We start from the raw sequence: 22,205 nt of genomic DNA, 5'->3' as shown, positions 1-22,205 counted from the left end.
CGTTGGCGGAACCAATCTAGGGCTCCGACGGAGCTGTTCTGCCGGGGAAACTTCCCTCTGGGAGGGGGAAATCATCACCATCATCATCATCAACTATCCTCTCATCGGGAGGGGGTCAATCTCCATCAACATCTTCACCAGCACCATCTCCTCTCAAACTCTAGTTCATCTCTTGTATCTAATCTTGTATCCAAAACCACAAATTGGTACATGTGGGTTGCTAGTAGTGTTGATTACTCCTTGTAGTTGATGCTAATTGGTTTACTTGGTGGAAGATCAGCATGCGTTTTGTGTGGCGCATCCAGGAGTCTAAGGTGAAGGAGGCTGTAAAAAGGATGAAAGGAGGCAAGGCGATGGGCCCTGATTGTATCCCCATTGAGGTGTGGAAAGGTCTTGGGGACATAGCGATAGTATGGCTAACCAAGCTTTTCAACCTCATTTTTTGGGCAAACAAGATGCCAGAAGAATGGAGACTGAGTATATTAGTACCAATCTTCAAGAACAAGGGGGATGTTCAGAGTTGTACTAATTACCGTGGAATTAAGCTGATGAGCCATACAATGAAGCTATGGGAGAGAGTCATTGAGCACCGCTTAAGAAGAATGAAAAGCGTGACCAAAAATCAGTTTGGTTTCATGCCTGGGAGGTCGACCATGGAAGCCATTTTCTTGGTACGACAACTTATGGAGAGATATAGGGAGCAAAAGAAGGACTTGCATATGGTGTTCATTGACTTGGAGAAGGCCTATTATAAGATACCGCGGAATGTCATGTGGTGGGCCTTGGAGAAACACAAAGTCCCAGCAAAGTACATTACCCACATCAAGGACATGTACAATAATGTTGTGACAAGTCTTCGAACAAGTGATGTCGGCACCGATGACTTCCCGATTAAGATAGGACTGCATCAGGGGTCAGCTTTGAGCCCTTATCTTTTTGCATTGGTGATGGATGAGGTCACAAGGGGTATACAAGGAGATATCCCATGGTGTATGCTCTTTGCGGATGATGTGGTGCTAGTTGACGATAGTCAGACGGGGGTAAATAGGAAGTTAGAGTTATGGAGACAAACCTTGGAATCGAAAGGGTTTAGGCTTAGTAGAACTAAAACCGAGTACATGATGTGCGATTTCATTACTACTAGGTGTGAGGAGGAGGAGGTTAGCCTTGATGGCCAGGTGGTACCTCAGAAGGACACCTTTCGGTATTTGGGGTCAATGTTGCAGGAGGATGGGGGTATTGATGAAGATGTGAACCATCAAATCAAAGCCGGATGGATGAAGTGGCGCCAAGCTTCTGGCATTCTCTATGACAAGAGAGTGCCATAAAAGCTAAAAGGCAAGTTCTACAGGACGGCGGTTCGACCCGCAATGTTGTATGGCACGGAGTGTTGGCCGACTAAAAGGCGACATGTTCAACAGTTAGGTGTGGCGGAGATGCATATGTTGAGATGGATGTGTGGCCACACGAGGAAGGATCGAGTCTAGAATGATGATATACAAGATAGAGCTGGGGTAGCACCAATTGAGGAGAAGCTTGTCCAACATCGTTTGAGATGGTTTGGGCATATTCAGCGCATGCCTCCAGAAGCTCCAGTGCATAGCGGACGGCTAAAGCGTGCGCAAAATGTCAAGAGAGGGCGGGGTCGACCGAATTTGACATGGGAGGAGTCCGTTAAGAGAGACCTGAAGGATTGGAGTATCGACAAAGAGCTAGCTATGGACAGGGGTGCGTGGAAGCTTGCTATCCATGTGCCAGAGCCATGAGTTGGTTGCGAGATCTTATGGGTTTCACCTCTAGCCTACCCCAACTTGTTTGGGACTAAAGGCTTTGTTGTTGTTATTGGTGGCGGTGGTGGTGGTGGAAGATCATATGTTCATATCCTTTATGCATATTAATACTCCTCTGATTATGAGCATGAATATGCTTTATGAGTAGTTCCGTTTGTTCCTGAGGACATGGGTGAAGTCTTGCTATTAGTAGTCATGTGAATTTGGTATTCATTCGATATTTTGATGAGATGTATGTTGTCTCTCCTCTAGTGGTGTTATGTGAACGTTGACTACATGACACTTCACCATTATTTGTGCCTAGAGGGAGGCATTGGGAAGTAATAAGTAGATGATGGGTTGCTAGAGTGACAGAAGCTTAAACCCTAGTTTATGCGTTGCTTCGTAAGGGGCTGATTTGGATCCACTAGTTTCATGGTATGGTTAGGTTTACCTTAATACTTCTTTTGTAGTTGTGGATGCTTGCAATAGGGGTTAATCATAAGTGGGATGCTTGTCCAAGAAAGGGCAGTACCCAAGCACCGGTCCACCCACATATCAAATTATCAAAGTAACGAACGCGAAGCATATGAGCGTGATGAACAGGGGCGGAGGCAGAGGGTGGACAGGGTGGGCCGCGACCCACCCTGGAATTTCGGACTGGGCTATATACCTAGGCATGTTCAGATGGCCTGAAAAAAAAATAAGCCCAACAACATATTTGACCTAGTACGGTGCACATACCACATAGTTATTCCTAGTTGGTTCGCATCCCCGTCTTCCCGACACCTAGCCGCTCAGCCGCCCCATCCCCGCTGCCTCGTCGTTCGTCGTCGGTCACCGGTCGCCACCGGGAGCCCAGCCACCCAGGAGGCTCCCCGCTCCCGCCTCTCCTTCCCGCCCGCCCGGACATCTGTGCCCCCTACGAGCTGCGGCGACCCTGCCCTGAACGGCTGCGCCCGTACCCCTGGCCACCTGGCGCCCCTACAAAGCCGGTGGCAGCTGCCCAGTCACTAGTCCGGCGGCAGCAAATCAGTAACCTGAGGTCCTGCCCCAGTTAACCTGATTTAAGTTACCGGAATACCCAATTTTCCATTCCCAATTTTTGATTTAGGGTTTTTTTTGCTATGCTATGTGCTATCCGGTATATGAACCAAACACATACATAATTTTGCACGTCATGTGTGCTCCAATTAGCCTTATTGATTGAAATAAATTCATATTGCAGAATAGCTGCAAAACTAAGAATTTTAGTAAGATTGTAAGACCATATTGATCTATTTATATGTGGTATTGGTAATTATTTCGAACATCCACATAACATGTTTGTTGTCAAATTTTTTTGGAGGACCACCCTGGTTTCAAATCCTAGATCCGCCACTGGTGATGAAACTAGCTTGACGATAATTCCCCTGTGTCCTCGGGAGCGCTTTTCTCATTATAAGAAATTGTCCAGGCTTGTCCTTTGCTACAAAAAGGATTGGGCCGCCTTGCTGCACCTTATTTACTTTCATTGCTTGTTACCTGTTACAAATTATCTTATCACAAAACTATCTATTACCTACAATTTCAGTGCTTGCAGAGAATACCTTACTGAAAACCGCTTGTCATTTCCTTCTGCTCCTCGTTGGGTTCGACACTCTTACTTATCGAAAGGACTACGATAGATCCCCTATACTTGTGGGTCATCACGCCCCTTGTGGCCGGCCGGACTCCTCCTCCCCTCCTTTATATATGGGGGAGGGGGCACCCCATAGACACACAAGTTGATCTTTAGCCGTGTTCGGTGCCCCCTCTACAGTTTGCCACCTCGGTCATATTGTCGCAGTGCTTGGGCGAAGCCCTATCTGGGTAACTTCATCATTACCGTCACCACGCCGTCGTGCTGATGAAACTCTCCCTTGGCCTCAACTGGATCAAGAGTTCGAGGGACGTCACCAAGCTGAACGTGTGCAGATCGCGGAGGTGCCGTGTGTTTGGTACTTGATCGGTTGGATCGCGAAGACGTTCGACTACATCAACCGCTTTACTAAACACTTCCACTTTCGGTCTATGAGGGTACGTGGACACACTCTCCCCGCTTGTTGCTATGCTTCTCCTAGATAGATCTTGCATGATCGTAGGAATTTTTTTGAAATACTCTGTTCCCCAACAATCGTACCCGAGCCAGGTCTATGAGTAGATGTTATATGCACGAATAGAACACAAAGAGTTGTGGGTGATAATAGTCATACTGCTTACCCGCATGTCATAATTTGATTTGGCGGTATTGTTGGATGAAGCGGCCCAGACCGACATTACATGACCGCGTTCATGAGACTGGTTCTACCGCTGTGCTTTGCACACAGGTGGCTAGTGAGTGTCTGTTTCTCCGGCTTTAGTTGAATCGAGTGTGACTATGCCCAGTCCTTGTTGAAGGTTAAAACAACACACTTGACGAAAAATCATTGTGGTTTTGATGCGTAGGTAAGAACAGTTCTTGCAAAGCCAGTAGAAGCCACGTAAAATTTGCAACAACAAAGTAGAGGACGTCTAGCTTGTTTTTGCAGGGCTTGCTGTGCTTTGATATGGTCAAAACGTGATGATATATAAATTGTTGTATGGGATGATCATGTTTTGTAACAGTTATCCGCAACTGGCAGGAGCCATATGGTTGTTGCTTTATTGTACGAAATGCAATCGCGATGTAATTTCTTTACTTTATCACTAAGCGGTAGCGATAGTCGTAGAAGCAATAGTTGGCGAGAAGACAATGATGCTATGATGGAGATCAAGTTGTCAAGCTGGTAATGATGGTGATCATGACGGTGCTTTGGAGATGGAGATCAAAGGCACAAGATGATGATGGCCATATCATATCACTTATATTGATTGCATGTGATGTTTATCCTTTATGCATCTTATTTTGCTTAGTACGGCGGTAGCATTATACGATGATCTCTCACTAAATTTAAAGGTATAAGTGTTCTCCCTGAGTATGCATCATTGCTATATTTCGTCGTGTCGAGCCACCACGTGATGATCGGGTGTGATAAGCTCTACATTCACATACAATGGGTGCAAGCCAGCTTTGCACACGCAGAATACTCGGGTTAAACTTGACGAGCCTAGCATATGCAGATATGGTCTAGGAACACTGAGACCGAAAGGTCGAGCGTGAACCATATAGTAGATATGATCAACATAGTGATGTTCACCATTGAAAACTACTCCATCTCACGTGATGATCGAACATGGTTTAGTTGATATGGATCACGTGATCACTTAGATGATTAGAGAGATGTCTATCTAAGTGGGAGTTCTTAAGTAATATGATTAATTGAACTTTAATTTATCATGAACTTAGTACATGATAGTACTTTGCATGTCTATGTTGTTGTAGATAAATGGCCCGTGCTACTGTTCCGTTGATTTTTAATGCCTTCCTAGAGAAAGCTAAGTTGAAAGATGATGGTAGCAACTACACGGACTGGGTGCGTAACTTGAGGATTATCCTCATTGTTGCACAGAAGAATTACGTCCTGGAAGCACCGCTAGGTGCTAGGCCTGCTGCATATGCTAATGATGACGTTAAGAACATGTGGCAGAGCAAAGCTGATGACTACTCGATAGTTCAGTGTGCCATGCTTTACGGCTTAGAACCGGGACTTCAATGATGTTTTGAACGTCATGGAGCATATGAGATGTTCCAGGAGTTGAAGTTAATATTTCAAGCAAATGCCCGGATTGAGAGATATGAAGTCTCCGATAAGTTCTATAGCTGCAACATGGAGGAGAATAGTTTTGTTAGTGAACATATACTCAGAATGTATGGGTACCACAACCACTTGACTCAACTGGGAGTTAATCTTCCTGATGATAGTGTCATTGACAGAGTTCTTCAATCACTGCCACCAAGCTATAAAGGCTTCGTGATGTATACCTTACTATAATATGCAAGGGATGGATAAGAAAATTCCCGAGCTCTTCGCGATGCTAAAAGCTGCGGAGGTAGAAACCAAGAAGGAGCATCAAGTTTTGATGGTTAACAAGACCACTAGTTTCAAGAAAAAGGGTAAAGGGAAGAAGGGGAACTTCAAGAAGAACAGCAAGCAAGTTGCTGCTCAAGTGAAGAAGCCCAAGTCTAGACCTAAGCCTGAGAGTGAGTGCTTGTACTGCAAAGGGACTAGTCACTGGAAGCGGAACTGCCCCAAGTATTTGGCGGATAAGAAGGATGGCAAAGTGAAAGGTATATTTGATATACATGTTATTGATGTGTACCTTACTAATGCTCGCAGTAGCGCATGGGTATTTGATACTGGTTTTGTTGCTCATATTTGCGACTCGAAACAAGGGCTACAGATTAAGAGAAAATTGGCTAAGGACGAGGTGACGATGCGTGTGGGAAATGGTTCCAAAGTCGATGTGATCGTGGTCGGCACGCTACCTCTACATCTACCTTCGGGATTAATTTTAGACCTGAATAATTGTTATTTGGTGCCAGAGTTAAGCATGAATATTATATCTGGATCTTGTTTGATGCGAGATGGTTATTCATTTAAATCATAGAATAATGGTTGTTCTATTTATATGAGTAATACCTTTTATGGTCATGCACCCTTGATGAGTGGTCTATTTTTGTTGAATCTCGATAGTAGTGATACACAATATTCATAGTATTGAAGCCAAAAGATATAAGTTTAATAATGATAGTGCAACTTATTTGTGGCACTGCTGTTTAGGTCAGATTGGTGTAAAGCGCATGAAGAAACTCCATGTTGGTGGACTTTTGGAATCACTTGATACTTGTGAACCATGCCTCATGGGAAAGATGACTAAGACTCCGTTCTTCGGAACAATGGAGCGAGCAACAGACTTATTGGAAATAATACATACTGATGTATGTGTTCCAATGAGTGTTGATGCTCGCGGCGGGTATCGTTATTTCCTAACCTTCACAGATGATTTGAGCAGATATGAGTATATCTACTTGATGAAACATAAGTCTGAAACATTTGAAAAGTTCAAAGAATTTCAGAATGAAGTGGAAAATCATCGTAACAAGAAAATAAAGTTTCTACGATCTGATCGTGGAGTAGAATATTTGAGTGACGAGTTTCGTCTTCATTTGAAACAATATGGAATAATTTCGCAACTCACGCCAAGTGTAACACCACAGCGTAATGGTGTGTCCGAACGTCGTAACTGTACTTTATTAGATATGGTGCGATCTATGATGTCTCTTACTGATTTACCGCTATCATTTTGGGGTTATGCTTTAGAGATGGTTACATTCACGTTAAATAGGGCACCATCTAAACCCGTTGAGATGACACCTTATGAATTGTGGTTTGGCAAGAAACCCAAGTTGTCGTTTCTTAAAGTTTGGGGCTTCAATGCTTATGCGAAAAAGCTTCAACCTGATAAGCTCGAACCCAAATCGGAGAAATGTGTCTTCATAGGATACCCAAAGGAGACTGTTGGGTACACCTTCTATCACAGATCTGAAGGCAAAATATTCGTTGCTAAGAATGGATCCTTTCTAGAGAAGGAGTTTCTCTCGAAAGAAGTGAGTGGGAGGAAAGTAGAACTTGATGAGGTAATTGTACCTGCTCCCTTATTGGAAAGTAGTTCATCACAAAAATCAGTTCCAGTGATTCCTACACCAATTAGTGAGGAAGCTAATGATGATGATCATGAAACTTCTGATGAAGTTACTACTGAACCTCATAGGTCAATCAGAGTAAGATCGGCACTAGAGTGGCACGGTAATCCTGTTTTGGACGTCATATTACTAGACCATAACGAACCTATGAACTATGAGGAAGCGATGATGAGCCCAGATTCCGCAAAATGGCTTGAGGCCATGAAATCTGAGATGGGATCCATGTATGAGAACAAAGTGTGGACTTTGGTTGACTTGCCCGAGGATCGTGATACGGTCATGGTTCGAGCTAAAGATGTCAAAGAAGCGGACGCCAATTTAATTTCCAAGTCAGGTTATTTTGTTGCAAAACGTGTCATGGGCGCGATGCAGATGAAGGCGGGCATCAGTAACATTATTGCCGAGAAGACTGGTGTTCAGTTGCCTAATTTGCGACGATGTAGAGATGGAAAAATGCGCATGGTATGTGGACCTGGTTTTGTGAGCGTGGCAAATCAAGGAGACAACTTGAAACATAATCATATATACCCAAGTGTGATGCGTGTACATGAATTATGTGACCGTAGAGCTGGAGGTGAACTACATAAAATCTCACCAGAAATATCTGCCACTTATCATGGAAATAACCGAACAATCTGGCAGAATCCAGCGCCCATCAAGGTGGTTCCTACCTTCCGTACACCTCCAGAATATATCAAAATCGGCAGCTTCCATTTAAAACTGCATGCGTACAAGAGAGGATCTGTCAAGGGATAAATTCTTTTTTTATATATTTAATAGATTATCTTTATCTTTTTAGGTAGTTGAACGTGAGCTTTTAAATTACTTTCCTAGTTCTTTGTACTAATCGTACTAGTAGTACGTACATAGGAGTCCAGGTCGTTTGACCATTAGGTCATGTACGTGCACGTGAGGATCGGCCATATAAAAGGCCTTGCGTTCATGTAACTAGGGCAGTTTTTGTTTATCGGTGAGTTATGAAAAAAGTCAGAAAACGTCCATGTTTCGGACGACCCAATTGTGAGTATTTTCTGTGATTTGTTTCATCGAGAAAATCCACTAGCGACGGAGGGTTGATCATCATATCGGCGCCTACGTGCTGATCCGAGGGGATCGTTATTTTTGTTCGTGTATTTTCGTACACGGGTGAATCTTATTATTGGAGGTTGAGGGACCAGGTGGAAGAACAGTTGAACAAGCATCGCCGTGAAAGATCGGGCCATCTACACGCGCGAATTAGCATCTCGCTAGTTTGTGCTTCATCAAGTGGTATTCAGAGCAAAGGTTAGTCACGGCGATTCAGTTTGTAATATCATCTGCGGAGTCAAGCATCAACATGTTGAGCAGGAACATATTGATGGAGGAGGAAGGCATTGGCGAGGTCACTCTTTTTCACACTCGTTGCGTCGTGAACGAACGACGTGTCAATCTGACAATCGATGAGAGTACCGCAGTCAATATGGTGAGCATCGAGGTGGTGGAAAAATTGGGGCTGAAGATGGCGCCTCTTGAAAGACCGTACATGCTGAAGTGGTTCAAAGGTGAAATCAAAATTACGCATCAGATTTTGCTAATTTTTGATCTGGGAAAATATTGTTGTGCGGAATTTTTTCATGTTTGTCCTGTGTCCATGGTGTCGTGCCATCTACTACTTGGGCACCCATGGTGCAAGCGTGTTGGGGCTGTTCGGGATGTCAAGAAAAATAGTTATTCTTTATCACGGAAGGGCAAACAATTTTGTTTTATTCCCATGCCAACAGATGTGTTCGCTGCTGATTGGAAAGATCGTTTGCGAGAAAGAAGAGAAGAGGTAGAAGAAATAAAAGAAGTTGATGCACCGATGAAGGGGCTAAATCTTTTGGTGGAGAAGGTGAAAGATGATTGTGGTGCAAAGGGACAGCGGTGGAGTGTTTTTAAAACACAGTGCAAGATCAAGGACCGTGCATGCAAGATGGTAATTGACGGTGGCAGTTTTACCAACGCCATTAGCAAAGATCTTGTGCAAGAATTGGGTTTGTCTATGTGGCGGCATCCTCAGCCGCACCATGTGAAGTGGCTATACAACTCTGGAAAACTAAAGATTACACATAAAGTACGTGTGACATTTGCTGTTGGAAATTACATTGACAAGGTGGATTGTGACGTTGTGCCTATGGATGCGTGTCATTTGCTATTAGGAAGACCTTGGCAATTCGATCATGATGCAGTACATGCTGGAAGATCGAACACATACACATTTATGCATGATGGGAGGAAATACGTGCTAAAGCCGATGCCGAATAGTGCAATCGCCAGAGATAAGCCAGTTTTGGAAAGAACGCTTGGACAGAAATTGGATTCGAAACCGAGGACGGTTTCTCTTCAAGGGAGAGAGGATGATACGGTCATGGTTCGAGCTAAAGATGTCAAAGAAGCGGACGCCAATTTAATTTCCAAGTCAGGTTATTTTGTTGCAAAACGTGTCATGGGCGCGATGCAGATGAAGGCGGGCATCAGTAACATTATTGCCGAGAAGACTGGTGTTCAGTTGCCTAATTTGCGACGATGTAGAGATGGAAAAATGCGCATGGTATGTGGACCTGGTTTTGTGAGCGTGGCAAATCAAGGAGACAACTTGAAACATAATCATATATACCCAAGTGTGATGCGTGTACATGAATTATGTGACCGTAGAGCTGGAGGTGAACTACATAAAATCTCACCAGAAATATCTGCCACTTATCATGGAAATAACCGAACAATCTGGCAGAATCCAGCGCCCATCAAGGTGGTTCCTACCTTCCGTACACCTCCAGAATATATCAAAATCGGCAGCTTCCATTTAAAACTGCATGCGTACAAGAGAGGATCTGTCAAGGGATAAATTCTTTTTTTTATATATTTAATAGATTATCTTTATCTTTTTAGGTAGTTGAACGTGAGCTTTTAAATTACTTTCCTAGTTCTTTGTACTAATCGTACTAGTAGTACGTACATAGGAGTCCAGGTCGTTTGACCATTAGGTCATGTACGTGCACGTGAGGATCGGCCATATAAAAGGCCTTGCGTTCATGTAACTAGGGCAGTTTTTGTTTATCGGTGAGTTATGAAAAAAGTCAGAAAACGTCCATGTTTCGGACGACCCAATTGTGAGTATTTTCTGTGATTTGTTTCATCGAGAAAATCCACTAGCGACGGAGGGTTGATCATCATATCGGCGCCTACGTGCTGATCCGAGGGGATCGTTATTTTTGTTCGTGTATTTTCGTACACGGGTGAATCTTATTATTGGAGGTTGAGGGACCAGGTGGAAGAACAGTTGAACAAGCATCGCCGTGAAAGATCGGGCCATCTACACGCGCGAATTAGCATCTCGCTAGTTTGTGCTTCATCAGATCGGCAGGCCATCGAGAATAAATGTATCTTCAAGAAGAAGACTGACGCTGACGGTAATGTTACTGTCTACAAAGCTCAACTTGTTGCGAAATGTTTTTGACAAGTTCAAGGAGTTGACTATGATGAGACTTTCTCACCCGTAGCGATGCTTAAGTTTGTCCGAATTATGTTAGCAATTGCTGCATTTTATGATTATGAAATTTGGCCGGGAGTATAAACCGGCCGGACTGGATGATTCACCGACCGGGAGTATAAACCGGCCGGACTGGATGATTCACCGGCTACCTGCCCAGTCTTGGCGGTTCATTAGTAACCCGGCGGGCGGGTCAGATGGATGACGAGGCCCATGGCCCAGAAGGCCGGTTCATACTATGGTGGGCCGGTTTAAGAGGAAAGGCATGAGGAATATTTTACAAGGAGTTAAGACCAGGACTTGTATCCGGTTTGTATTAGAGATAGACTAGTCCTAATCCTAATAGGACTCCACATGTAAACCGCCCCTTCGACATATATAAGGAGGGGCAGGGCTCCCCAAAGAGGGACATACAACAATCAATAATCTCTAGGTCTAGACACAACTAGAGGAGAGCCGGCTTACAGCGACTCCCTCGTGATGATAATGAGACCTAGCCTCAAATAGCATGTAGGGTTTTTACCGGATGATGTTTCCCGGGGCCCGAAGCTGTCTAAATCCCTGTCTTGTGTTGCGTCTCTCGATTCCGCTCAACCCCTCTCAAGCTACCACATAGATGCGTTGGCCTCGCGACTAAGTCCTCACACTAAGGACATCTGCCGTGTTAATTCCACGACAGTTGGCGCCCACCGTGGATCCTGCGCACGGTGGTGATGAGTTCTTGGAGGGATCTCTTCAGGGATTGAGAAGTTCATGATTGGTCAGATGAGGAAAGATGGTTTGATGATGAGAACCATGACTAACTTTGAAGTTTACAGCGCGAAATTTGAGATCAAGGAGTTAGGGTTCTGTCGTCCGCGCCGCCGGATGTGACGAAGCAATCCGTCAAAACCGTTTCTATACCCAGTCCGAGGTCGACAAGGAGTTGATCCGCCGCGTGTATGCGTTCAGATTGTTCCAAAGTTACGGCCAGATCTGCCAGGGCCCGAGAAAGTTAGACGTGATGAGGTGATCAGCAATAGTCCAAATTTACCCGTGTATAACTGGGCTAACCACCGGATCTCCGCAGTCAACTTCGATCAGTTTTCGTCTTAGGTTAAAAAAAAATAAGGCCATGACACGGAACGGAGATACCTATGATTAACAACCCGGATTCGCCGGCAGCAGGTTTGACCAGAGTCGCCAGCATCTACTCGCCCCCGCGGCATCAGATCGGCCTTATTTTCAGCTGAGAACCGCTGGGCCTCTTCCTGAATGCCTCCGTATTGGCTTATTCTCCGGCCCCGCTCCGCCGTTTGGTGTTTGCTGACTGACTTCTCCGCCGGTCTCCGTGTTGAGCCGCCGCCATAGAAAGCTGCCCAGCGCTGCCGGCCTGCATGCAGGAACAAAGACCAAAACCAAAAGAGACGGGATCAAACAGAAAAGACATCAACAGACGAAAGCATAAAAACCAGCTGCACGCTGAGTGTAAACCAAGGCCAGTACATATTGGGATATTTCCCTTTTGGATTACTATAGCCACGCTTGGGATGGAAAACGAGGAAGTCAAAACCAACAGCGACATCGAGGAGGACCCGGGGGTGGTTTGGATTCCTCCATGGCCTCGCTACGTGAGCTGCAGTCCAGCCGACCTCACCGCCATGGTCACGCGCCAGGCCGACCTTCCCTTTGTTGTAATCCACCGTCTGCGAGCTGACTTCCACACCCTGCTAAGCCGGCCTCATGCCGCTGACCAGCTCCATGGCCGAATCGCCGCCTAAATTCTGCAGCACCGCGACCCATCGCGGCCTCACGCCATCGCTAAAGTCGCCTCACTGACTGCCTTGGGCCGTTCTGGTTGAGCCGCTGCCCGGTCTCCCCGCGCCACCTACAGCCTGTGAACCGTCACCCAGGTCTCGCTTCGGACGTCTCCTCTGTCTCGCCCTCATCAGGGAGCCGCCGCACTGCCGGGCGATTAAATCGCCGCCCTGTTACCTGCCACTACTCCGAACCAGCACCTCCAAACCGCCGTGGCCGGTTCGTCTGCGTATCTCCAACTCGACGCCGGTTTGGACCTGCCCCTCCTCTTGGCTGGAGTCACGAACGCTCACCACCATGCCCGGTTCGTCCTGTGCCTCTCCAGACTGCCGTTGTGGCGGACGCACTTCAAACGACTCGCCGGATCATCCATACCTTGCTCCGGTTTACTGAAGCCTCCCCCTGCCTGTATTGCCTCCGCTACCGGTCGCTTCTTGCCTTTTGGGTCGCAGTGGCAGGGTCACCGATCAAGAAGTCACTGGCCGCAGTGGTCAAACCGCCAAATGAGCGAATCGCAGCTCTGTTGACGCGCCGGGCTGCACGGCGGGTTGTTGATTGTCGTTCGCCCCGCACCCTTGAACCGGCCTCCGTCACCTCAAGCCGCCTTTGCTGGCCTCACCTTCACCGTCGCGCCGTTGAGCATCTGCTCTGAGTTGCCGCGTTCGCCTCAGGTCGTCGGGCCCCACTGATTCGACCCCAAGCCGCCCACGGCCGTGGTTCGACGCCGCCTTTTCTTCTGCTGCACGCGCAGCCATTGGAGCCGCCCTCGTGCTGCCATTGACCCGGCCTGTTGCAGCCACGAGCTGCCCCTACCTTTGCTGTGGTCGCAGGTGTTTTTATGGAATCCCAGAGAGAAGCTGCGGTTGGTAGAACACAAGAGCAAAACCTACATCCTTGAGTATTGTGGCATTAAATCTGTGCTTCTGTCCTCGCCAGCAACAACAAAAGAGATCAGTATTATCATTGTTATTCTGGCTTCATTGCTGTTTGGAGAACCAAGCAAAAAACAATACTGGTCAAATACAGGTCTTTTTCCATTAGAGCATTCCCGTGGAAAGGAAGTGCATGCATGAAGGCCACTCTGCCAATTCAACCAGAGCACGAGTCCCAGCAATCTGTGTTGGCTGTCATAAGATGATGCAAAAAGCATTGTGGAGCACTACCAGTACTCTGTGAAAGAATTCTATGTACAGATCATTAGTCATTCAAAGACATCAGGATAATGATTTATTATAAAGGTGGAGTCATGCCGTGCCCATGGAATGTGCATTAGCGTCATCACGCACCGGCGTCTGCGCCCGCTTACTGTTGAACGGGCATGCGGAAGCCGCCGCTCCTGCGGGCCACTCTACACCAACACGACACGGCTGACTCGCCCGTCCGTGCGGTGTCATGCGCCTGCAATTGATTCGCCCGTCCGCACCGGCTTACAATGCCACGGTCGATTTATCGGTTGTCCGGGCAAATCAGGTGCTATCCCTCCTATCCGCATGTACTTTGTTTAAGAACAATTACTCTGGCCTATATCTTTTTATACAGGACAAGTGCTCACTATAAAAGTGATGCCCTACTGCGGACGGCGCCTGCTAGCTGTTTTACACCGGCATCTGTGCATCACACTGATGAACCGGAACACAAACCACCGCCCCTGCAGTCCAGACTACATCAACAATGCCGCGGCCGACTCTCTTGTCTGTGCTGGCTTATAACCCCGCGATGGATATTAACTGGCCTAACATATCAGGTGAAATCCATCCATTATATTTTTTATATTATGTATTGCTTTCTTTAGAAAGAGCAATCACTCTGGCTTGCAAGGTTATCTAAATGCAGGACCTTAAACCGCCATATGGGTGCAAATTTAAGGGCCGTCAAAAAATTTCTGGCTTAAAAAGAAGGATTCTGGTTTAATATCCGGTTTAAGGGAAAGTTATCTCCCACCAAGCTTTGAAGTTCTCGATAGCCGGGTCAAAATACCAGCTCAAGAAGAATTTATCTCTTGCAAAAAGTTAAAAATTGTCGAAGAGGACCTGCTGCCATGATGCGCGGTTCAAACATGGGTATCCTGCCTTATTGGCCTGACATATTATTGATCACATGGGGGCTTCTGCTTCATAAAGCGGGGTCTCTGTTCTTTTTACATCATGCGTGGTTACACGGAGGTTCTGTCTTAAAGCGGCCTCCGGTTTACCCATCGAGTTAGCTTTTCAAAAGCTTTATATCATATCACTTGGGGGCTTGGTCGTGTCCGAACCAATGCAACACCTTTTGATAGGCAAAAGCCACCAGATCATTTGGGGACATGGTCAAGTCTGAACCAGTCACGCCTCTTGGTCGGCCTAAGGCCACAGAATCACTTGGGGGCTTTGGTCGAACCCGAACCATCGTCACCCCTCTTGATCGGCGTAATGCCAATGCATCACTTGGGGACTTGTGGTCACGTCTGAACCATAGTCACGCCTCTTGATCGGCCTAAGGCCACAGAGTCACTTGGGGGCTTGGTCGAACCCGAACCATTGCCACGCCACTTGATCGGCATAATGCCACGGTTTCAGTTGGGGACCTGGCTGACTTGAACCATTGTCACTCCTATTGGGGGTTTGGTCCTGTCCGACCATGGTAACACCATCTGATCAGCTCAGTAAAGCATGTTTTTTGCAAATGGTCTTATCATTGCCTTTGCTTTCATATTTTTTCATAACTGTTATTTGATTTTTGTTGCATTTTTTAAACCGATAACATTGTTAATCCGGGTCAACTATCAATTACAAATTGTGGAGTACGGTTAAATCTTAATCCGGAGACTATCTGCCCGGTCTGATTTCCTGTTACCATCCTATTATTGAGTAAACCGGTGTTCATCAACCCGGCTTGACTTTCAATTACAAGTTGTCAATACAGGATCAAGTTATAATCCGGAGACTATCAGCCCGGTCTGGTTTGACTATGAGTCGCCAGTATTATATATGGTTAAATCGGTGTTTATCACAACCCGGTATGGTTTATCATCAACCGACACAGTATGAAAGGAGTTATCATTACTCAAGATTGGGGTTATCACTCTTACTACAAAAAGTTGGTAAAACCAGCAATGTGATTCAATGTCACAGGTATGATATATTTCATATTTAATTATTCTTAAGTGCAGCCTTGGTTATAAACCCGGGTTATATGTTGGGCATTATGACCCGTCCGGCGGTAAACCGCCAGGACACTATAAACTTGTTGTATGCAGAAACAGGTTGAATAAAACATGATTATAAATCACCGGCGTTTATTAAACCGACCTGGCTTTGGACTGTAAGTTGCCAGTATATATTTGGATTGCATCCTTGGAATCATGCGCTTATAAGTCATTGGGTTATGTTATTCAAATAGCCAAACTTGGCTGGATTTTTGTTATGGTTATCAATAACCAGTATTATGATTAAGGTTTTCAAAGTCACTTTAGCGCAATGGCTATCATATTATCAATGGATATAATTTATTCTACAATTGAAGGAATAGTCCCGAGTTGCTGCAGGCTTACAACCCGACACTTGGGGGCTACATTATTTAAGTTGAGATTACATCAAATATGCAAGTCTCATGTCGCTGCAAGCATGCACCATGACACTTGGGGGCTAATGCAAAGTCATTTTTTGCTCATATTATTGAAGACCCGACTCATCACATTATAATGAGCCGGCCCTTGGGGGCTACCAATTGCTCCTGTCAACAACTCAAGGTACACAAGTTAAATCCATTATATTGAAGGGTCCGATGCTCAGTTGGTAAAGTACAAGGCTCTTAACCTTATGGACGTGGATTCAAGCCCATGATGGGGGTTACATCATATGATGTTATTTTCATCGAAGTATATATCAAGTCCCAGCTCAATGTTATCTTACTGAGCCGGCCCTTGGGGGCTACACATCATTGCTCAAATCTGCATGATTATATTTACAAAGTCCCTGCTCATTATTGCATAAATGACCCGGCCCTTGGGGGCTACACTGGTTGAAGTTTTATGAGTATAAGACAATTGCAAGTCCCAGGTTGCTGCAAGCATGATAACGCGGCACTTGGGGGCTACATAGTATGGAGTATTCAGTTTTACTAGTCACTGGGATGAACAACCATGGATTTCTTTCTTAAGTGGCAGTATTTATATTGAAGCAAGTCTTAAGCATCACTTTGTTCTGCTCAAGACTTGGGGGCTACAGGTATTATATATTATCGAAGAAACTATTTTCAAATTCTCTGTTTTGAGAAACTGGATTAACCCGGCGTCATCAATCATTATGACCCTATGTCTGTAACCCGGCGTCATCCAATAATCATGAACCGGCATTCACCAAATCATGAACCGGCGTTGGGAAAATCATGACCCGGATTATCAGTTTTTATAACCAGACAATGGTGGTAATCATAAACCAGCAAGTTCTACACTTCAAAGCCGGCCGAATATCAGATGAGTATTTCAAGACCAAAATTTCTTAAATCGGCGCTCTGGAAGCCGACTCAAGTGGATTATTCTTCACAATATTTTTTATAAGAGCCAACACCAACAATTTGAGTATGAAGCTGGTTATTGATCCCGGATTTTCTAGAAGAAGGAAATGACAAGGACTTCAGAATGATCAGATGCCAGTTTACAAGAATTCTTAACCCGGAGCATAGTCTGTCAAATTTGTTCTTGTATTTGTTTTACAGGATCAGTTTAACATGGATAAATCCAAATTAAACTGGGGGCTAATGTCGGGGATATACCCCGTGGCGTAAACCGACCGGGAGTATAAACCGGCCGGACTGGATGATTCACCGGCTACCCGCCCGGTCTTGGCGGTTCATTAGTAACCCGGCGGGCGGGTCAGATGGATGACGAGGCCCATGGCCCAGAAGGCCGGTTCATACTATGGTGAGCCAGTTTAAGAGGAAAGGCATGAGGAATATTTTACAAGGAGTTAAGACCAGGACTTGTATCCGGTTTGTATTAGAGATAGACTAGTCCTAATCCTAATAGGACTCCACATGTAAACCGCCCCTTTGACATATATAAGGAGGGGCAGGGCTCCCCAAAGAGGGACAGACAACAATCAATAATCTCTAGGTCTAGACACAACTAGAGGAGAGCTGGTTTATGGCGACTCCCTCGTGATGATAATGAGACCTAGCCTCAAACATCATGTAGGGTTTTTACCGGATGATGTTTCCCGGGGCCCGAAGCTGTCTAAATCCCTATCTTGTGTTGCGTCTCTCGATTCCGCTCAACCCCTCTCAAGCTACCACATAGATGCGTTGGCCTCGCGACTAAGTCCTCACACTAAGGACATCTGCCGTGTTAATTCCACGATAGGTAGTGTGATCAAAGCATATGGTTTTATACAGAATTTTGGAGAAGCCTGTATTTACAAGAAAGTGAGTGGGTGCTTTGTAGCATTTATAATATTATATGTGGATGATATATTGTTGATTGGAAATGGTATAGTATTTCTGGATAACATAAAAGGATACTTGAATAAGAATTTTTCAATGAAAGACCTCGGTGAAGCTGCTTGTATATTGGGCATCAAGATCTATAGAGATAGATCAAGACGCTTAATTGGACTTTCACAAAGCACATACCTTGATAAGATTTTGAAGAAGTTCAAAATGGACCAGTCAAAGAAAGGGTTCTTGCCTGTGTTACAAGGTGTGAAGTTGAGTGAGACTCAATGGCCGATCACTTCAGAAGATAGAGAGAAAATGAAATTCATTCCCTATGCTTCAGCCATAGGTTCTATCATGTATGCAATGTTGTGTACCAGACCTGATGTGTGCCTTGCTAGAAGTATAGTAGGGAGGTACCAAAGTAATCCAGGAGTGGATCATTGGACAGCGGTCAAGAACATCCTGAAATACCTGAAAAGGACTAAGGATATGTTTCCCATTTACGGAGTTGACAAAGAGCTCATCGTAAATGGTTACGTCGATGCAAGCTTTGACACTAATCCGGATGACTCTAAGTCACAAACCGGATACGTGTTTATATTGAACGGTGGAGCTGTCAGTTGGTGCAGTTCTAAGCAAAGCATCATGGCGAGATCTATGTGTGAAGCGGAATACATAGCTGCTTCAGAAGCAACAAATGAAGGAGTCTGGATGAAGGAGTTAATATCCAATTTAGGTGTAATACCTAGTGCACCGGGTCCAATGAAAATCTTTTGTGACAATACTGGAGAAATTGCCTTGGCGAAGGAATCCAGATTTCACAAGAGAACCAAGCACATCAAGAGACGCTTCAATTCCATCCATCATGAAGTGTTGGAAGTGGACATAGAGATTTGCAAGATACATATGGATCTGAATGTTGCAGACCCATTGACTAATCCTCTCTCACGAGCAAAACATGATCAACACCAAGACTCCATGGGTGTTAGAATCATTACAATGTAATCTAGATTACGGACTCTAGCGCAAATGGGAGACTAAAGGAAATATGCCCTAGAGGCAATAATAAAGTTGCTATTTATATTTCCTTATATCATGATAAATGTTTATTATTCATGCTAGAATTTTATTAACCAGAAACTTAGTACATGTGTGAATACATAGACAAACAGAGTGTCCCTAGTGTGCCTCTACTTGACTAGCTCATTAATCAAAGATGGTTAAGTTTCCTAGCCATAGACATATGTTGTCATTTGATGAACGTGATCACATCATTAGAGAATGATGTGATGGACAAGACCCATCCGTTATCTTAGCAGTATGATCGTTTAGTTTATTGCTATTGATTTCTTCATGACTTATACATGTTCCTATGACTATGAGATTATGCAACTCCCGAATAACAGAGGAACACTTACTGTGATATCAAACGTCACAACGTAACTGGGTGATTATAAAGATACTCTATAGGTGTCTCTGATGGTGTTTGTTGGGTTGGCATATCAAGATTAGGATTTTTCACTCCGTGTTTCAGAGAGGTATCTCTGGGCCCTCTTGGTAATGCTCATCACTATAAGACTTACAAGCAATGTGACTAATGAGTTAGTCACGGGATGATGCATTACAGAACGAGTAAAGAGACTTGCCAGTAACGAGATTGAACTAGGTATGATGATACCGACGATCAAATTTCGGACAAGTAACATACCGATGACATAGGGAACAACGCATGTTGTTGTGCGGTTTGAACAATAAAGATCTTCATAGAATATGTAGGAACCAATATGAGCATCCAGGTTCCGCTATTGGTTATTGACCGGAGAAGTGTCTCTGTCATGTCTACATAGTTCTCGAACCCGTAGGGTCCGCACACTTAACGTTCGATGATGATTGGTTTTATGAGTTTATGTGATTTGATGTACCGAAGGTTGTTCGGAGTCCCGGATGAGATCACGGACATGACGAGGAGTCTTGAAATGGCCGAGACATAAAGATTGATATATTGGAAGGTTATATTCGGACACCGGAATGGTTCCGGAGACGTTTGGGTATTTACCGGAACCCCCCGGGGATTAATGGGCCTTAGTGGAGAAGAGAGAGGGCCGACCAGAGGTGGCGCCCCCCTTGCCCAGTCCAAATTGGATGAGGGGAAGGGGGGTGCCCCCCTCCTTCCCTCTTTCCACTCCTCTTTCCCTTCTTCTCCTTCTTGGACTAGGAAATGGGGAAACCTACTCCTACTAGGAGTAGGATTCCTCCCCCTTGGCGCGCCCCTTGTGGCCGGCCGGCTTCCTCCTCCCCTCCTTTATATACGGGGGAGGGGGGCACCCCATAGACACACAAGTTGATCTTTAGCCGTGTGCGGTGCCCCCTCCATAGTTTTCCACGTCAGTCATATTGTCGTAGTGCTTAGGCGAAGCCCTGCGTCGGTAACTTCATCATCACCGTCACCACGCCGTCGTGCTGACGAAACTCTCCCTCGGCCTCAACTGGATCAAGAGTTCGAGGGACGTCACCAAGCTGAACATGTGCAGATCATGGAGGTGCCGTGCGTTTGGTACTTGCTCGGTTCAATCGTGAAGACGTTCGACTACATCAACCGCATTACTAAACGCTTCCGCTTTCGGTCTACAAGGGTACATGGACACACTCTCCCCGCTCGTTGCTATGCTTCTCCTAGATAGATCTTGCGTGATCGTAGGATTTTTTTTGAAATACTACGTTCCCCAACAAAAACACCATATGATCCGACTATATTAACAAAACCCATGATACATCAAGATCGTGACATCTCAAGAACATGAGAGAGAGAGAGAGAGAGAGATTAAACACATAGCTACTGGTACAAACCCTCAGCCCCGAGGGTGGACTACTCCCTCCTCATTGTGGTGGCCACCGGGATGACAAAGATGGCCACCAGAGATGATTCCCCCCTCTGACAGGTTGCCGGAACACGGTCTAGATTAGTTTTCTGTGGCTACAGAGCCTTGCGGCGGTGGAACTTCTAATCTAGGGCTACCCCGAAGGGTTTTGGAATATTTGGGGTTTTATAGGGCAAAGAGGGGGTGCAGGAGGCCACCGAGGTGGGCACAACCCACCTGCGTGCCTGGAGTCCAGGCGCGCCCTGGTGGGTTGTGCCCCCTCGGGGCACCCCTCGGGTGCTGTTCTGGCCCATCCTGGGTGTTGTGGTCCATAAAAATTCTCCAAAAAGTTTTGCTGCATTTGGACTCCGTTTGATATTGATTTTCTGCAATGTAAAAAACCAGAAAACAACAACTGGCACTTGGCACTATGTCAATAGGTTAGTCCCAAAAAATGATATAAAATGATTGTAAAATTCTTGTAAAACATCCAAGAATGAGAATATAACAACATGGAACAATCAAAAATTATAGATACGTTGGAGACGTATCAACATCCCCAAGCTTAATTCCTGCTCGTCCTCGAGTAGGTAAATGATAAAAACAGAATTTCTGATGTGGAATGTTGCCTAACATGTCATCTCATATTATTTTCTTTATAGCATGGACATTTGGACTTTTATATGGTTAAAAGCAATCATCTGGTTTTGACATGAGACTTAAATACTCAAGCGTGTCAACAAGCAATCATGTCTTCCAAAATATCAAAGATAAAATAAGTTATCCCTAACCCATCATGCTCAATCATTGATCCATTCATGAAACACACTCGCATATTAACTACACCCAATGCTCAAGTACGATCATAGTGCCCCCTAGTTGGTGCTTTATAAGAAAAGATGGAGACTCAAAATAAAAATTACGTAAAGTAAAAGAAAGGCCCTTCGCAGAGGGAAGTAGGGATTTGTAGAGGTGCCAAAGCTCAAAGCGAAAATTGAGAAATAAAAACATTTTGAGAGACATACTTTTCCCACCAACGAAAACGACTTAGAGCTCCCAACACTTTCCATGCTAGATATATCATAGGCGGTTCCCAAATAGAAAATAAAGTTTATTCCTTTTTCCACCATACTTTCACTTTCCATGGCTAGCCGAATCCACGGTTGCCCTCCATACCCAAGGAATTTATTATTTGACAACATAAAGTAAAATTCATT

Source organism: Triticum aestivum, chromosome 3B (assembly GCF_018294505.1).
Source record: "Triticum aestivum cultivar Chinese Spring chromosome 3B, IWGSC CS RefSeq v2.1, whole genome shotgun sequence".
Taxonomy (NCBI): domain Eukaryota; kingdom Viridiplantae; phylum Streptophyta; class Magnoliopsida; order Poales; family Poaceae; genus Triticum; species Triticum aestivum.
The sequence above is the reverse complement of the archived record's forward strand: the minus strand, read 5'-3'. Positions refer to the sequence as shown.